The following is a 4,281-nucleotide window of genomic DNA, read 5'->3' on the forward strand; positions in this document are numbered from 1 at the left end:
ACACCAGCTTCCTTTCACTCTTTCGGGATGGGCTGTTTCAACATACTGATGAGAAAATAAAGAGAAAGGCGTTAACCGAAAGGAAACGCTGTTTCCTCTGTTTCTGAGGTCATGGAGAGCTGAGACGAGACTGCGCCTCAGAAGCGGCGTCCCTGAGTGCGGCCACCAGAATGTGACGACTTTCCAAATGTCCTACAGGGCAGCCCTTCGCTCTCCCACTCGGGAGCGGATTTTGGAACCGGCCCAGAGTTACTCGGAACCGCATCGGTGACTGAGGTGGGTGTTCAAGCTCAGCTCCGCGTGAGGAGGCAAATCCAAACTACGACAAGAATGTGACTTCTGGTTCCTCCAGGTGGCTGGTCACCTGGCTCCAAAGGAGGTTCCTCAGCAAAGTCCTGATGCTGGTCGGAGCCAGGGCAGCTGCCTTTGGGAACCCTGGACCTCGGCCAAGCACCTCCCCTGACAGGGCAGGAAGAGGAGGGTGCCTGCTCCCTGTGCACATGGGCTACAGACCGAGTGTCTTAGAGCAACCGAACTCTCTCCCGTCACAGCTTGATGACATAGGTGTCACACGCAGGGCCTCGCTGCCCCCGACGCTGTGGAGAGGGGCGGCTGCCGCCTTCTTGGTTCCTGGCCGTCACTCCAACCTCGACTCTGTGGTCACGCACCTTCTCCTCTGCTTCCCTCTCTGCTGGGAGAACCCAGGAGACTCTCCCAGTGACCTGTGGTTAAAGCTGGATCCCACATGGCCAGCTGTGCAGTTCAAGTCCCAGACCCACCTGAAAAGCACACTAGACACATGTGTGTGCATGCCCAAAATCTGGAAGGAGAGTGGAGAAGGGATTGTGGCATGGCCGTCCCCCCTGGGAGGGGCTATCTCTCTCTCTCTCTCTCTCTCTATCTCCAGCAAGTGTATGTGCCCTATAGCAGGAAAAAAATTAAAAGTGAAGTCTTATAAGGCAACAATTACAGAGTCCAGGGTCACGGCCTGGTGTCTTGGGGCCCACCTACAACAGAGGGGTAGGGTTGGACTCCCATCCTTGGGGCTGGGTGAAGAGGACAGGCAGCGCTCGGGTTGAAGGAAGCCTTCCCTCCTTCCCTCATGCCACAAGGACCCCAAAATCCTCGACTCTGGTCCAAGTGCCACATGGGCATGGTCCCACCCCTTCCCTTGGGCTCCCTCTGCCCGGGAGTGGGTGAGAGCTGCTTGAGAGCTCGGACTGGCCCAGTCTCAGCCAAGACCCATTCCTCTGCCTGTCTGAGGTGGACCCACATGGTCTTCTGGGTGCCCTGCCCCACCCCTCTCCAGATGACCAGCTCAGTTCACAGCACTTGCCCAAGCTCCTCTCCAGCCCCGACCACTCCAGGTACCCATGCTCGTGAGCCCTGGCAGGTCCAGGGCCAGCAGCATCACATACTCTGGGGGCTTCTTGGAAAAGCAGATCCCCACCCCAGAACTCTGGAACAGAAACTTCCCTTTCCAAATCCCCAGGGCGTCCCAGGGCCCATGACAGTGGGAGACACTGCAGAGAGACACATCTCTGGGATCTGCACCCTCTCACCAGTAAAGGGCTCACTCTAGGGCATGCCCCATGGTCTAGTGGTTATGCGAGTGGGAACCCCTGTGGCGGATTGAGCAGTTCAAATCCCCATCCCAGAGGTTTGAAGAACATGCTAGGCAAATGTGCATGCGTGCCTACACCCCAACGGGATGGAGACATGGAGAAGGGGTTGCAGCGCGCTCACTGTCTGTGGTGGGTACTTTCTCCTCCTCCCCGCCTGCTCTGCCTCTCTGGTGAGCTCACACACCCTCTGGCTTTATCTTTCTTTCTTGTTTTATTTTTTGAAGGGCCTGACTCCATTCATTCTGGTCTTTTCCTCCCCAGCTGGAGAATGTGGGCTGCCTGCCGCCCTAGGGAATGGGCGTGTGGTTTGGAAGCCAAGCTGGGCTCCCCGGCTTATTTATCTTCCTGATACTTCATCTGTTCAGAATTTCAGATAACAGTCCAGGGGGTGTGGCTGTTATTCTTATCCCTGGGTGGAGTTAGTGTGCTGCGTGGAACAAAGTTGAGACCCATCTCTGTGGCCGATCACTGAGCCTGTGGCCTCCTGGTGGCTGCTGGCCAGGACTCGGTTCGGCCCTCCCTGGGGGGAACATCTGGGAGTCTGGCCAGCCTCTTCCTGTACCAGAAAGAAAAGGTCCCTTCCCACGGGAAGAGGCTGCCACTCACAGCATTCTCGCCCTGCCCTCGTCCACCGCATGACCCGGGTCACAAGGCAGTCCTGTGAGGCAGACCGGCTATGTAAAGGGACTTGTGTCCTGGCCCAGCGATGGGTCCGCTGTTGACATGTGACTGAAAGTAGACCAATCAGAGCCCTTCCCTGGGGCTTTTCTTACTGAAACAGGGAATAGGGTCTTTCTGTTCCCCCAGGATGTCCCCTCTAGTGGTGTCAACTGGTCCAGAAGAATGTGTAGTGACCGATGGTACCCAGCCCTGGAGCACACCTGCCTCACAGTACTCTGGCTCCCTGTCACGTAGGGAATCTCATCCACAGGGGAGGAATTGTGCCAGGCACAGGGAAGCCGGGATCGAAACCAGAGTGAGCCGGGGGCGGGCTCCGTTCCAGAGGCCTACTGCCTTCCATTCAGTCGAAACGAGTTTGAATTCAGTTTCTACCTTTTGCAGCTGGAAAAGTCCCGACGCAGTCCCGTCTCGGAAGCAGGACAAGATCACGCACCTGCACTCGGCATCCAGTGATCTTCCCCACGGGGCAAGTCCCTCACTTCCTCCCATGGAAACTCAGCTCCTGGCCGTGACTCTGCAAAGGGGCGGGCACCTGCTGGGCTCTTCCAGACCTCGTCTCCTCCCAGCATGTCTGTCCTCACCTGACCACGGTGTTCGCCCTTCCCGCCGTACTAACTTCACCGTCTCCCTCCCTATGCCGTTAGTCTTCCACAGAGAGGCTGGGGCTCGTAGCACCACTCCATGGGTTTCAGGATCACATCATTACGGCAGGACACCCAGACTCCCTGAGTGTTCTGGGTGAACCCCACATTGCAGCAGACAGCGTGTGTGGAGCAGGGCTCTCAGGCCTCGTGTCCAGGAACCCGCTGTGTCCCAGAAGATGCGCCAGATGCCGTCAGGCACCCCTGGGCCTTGGCCTCCACCTCCAGGAAACAGGGCAACCCCAGCTCTGCTCCATGGGCTTCTAAGGAGGAGTCTCGTGTCCCAGGGGCATCGGGACAGCGTCTGGCATGTCAGGGGTTTGAATTGATTACATTCTCTTTCTTTCCCACTCCCTCTGCTTTCTCTCACTGTCTCCTCTTCTCCTCCCGCCCTTTCTTCACGCCTGTCTCCGCAGAGGATGGTATTTGACACCTGGGGCACTCACCCTTGCCACAGGAGGCGTTTGGAGCTGACTCTCCAGAGCTGCAGTCTGTGAGTCCTGGCAGTCCCTGGGATCTAGGCCATGTGCTTCCTCCCAGCCATGCAGCCGCTTCGTGCAGAGCCTGTCCCCAGCCAGGCACCAATGCCCAATCCCCTAAACGGAATCCTTAGTGTCCTGGGAGTGGTGGGGGGAGTGCTACCCAGGCACAGCCAGGCTTGGCACGCTGAGGGCAGAAGGACAAAGGAAGGGCGAGGGGACGCCTGCTCCTCAGCACAGGGCTTTGACTACAGACCCACCGGCCAGACTCCCAGAGGAATCGCACCTGCGAGTGGCCAGTGCTGACCAAGTGGGCTTACTCCCTGAGAGGCCACCAGGTGGGAACACATACTCCATGGTCACTGTCATCCCCAAGTCAGGGCACCAAGCAGGGAGGGTCCCACTTGCTGGACCCCCAAGTCACAGCTGACAGCAGACCCAGAACGGTGCTTATGGAGCCGGTCACTACCATGCTGAGCTTCAGAGCGACACAGGGGGCTGACACTCACGGAGAACAGAGCTTCCACCAAGGGACGGCAGCAGGTATCTAGAGCAACCCTGGGTGACAAGCTTCTGTGGTTTCTACCTGTCCGCTGCTTTCATGACGGTACCATAGTTCTCCTTTGAGGACATCCTCTGTCCCCATCTCAGTCCAAGGGTCCCTGCAGGCTCCAGCCTGGCCCCCGGAGGGCCCCACCTCCCCACCTGCGGCCACCACCCCTGGTCTCCAGCCAGGCCAGGGTGGCTCCTGCACCTGCCCAGGTGTCCTCTCTAAGCTAGAACCTTCCACAGTGCACACTGTGGATCCTGCTCGGCCCGGACACAGGCCAGCCCTGAGGAACGCAGGCTCTGGCG

Source organism: Tupaia chinensis, unplaced genomic scaffold (genome assembly GCF_000334495.1).
Source record: "Tupaia chinensis unplaced genomic scaffold, TupChi_1.0 Scaffold000096_1, whole genome shotgun sequence".
NCBI lineage: Eukaryota > Metazoa > Chordata > Mammalia > Scandentia > Tupaiidae > Tupaia > Tupaia belangeri.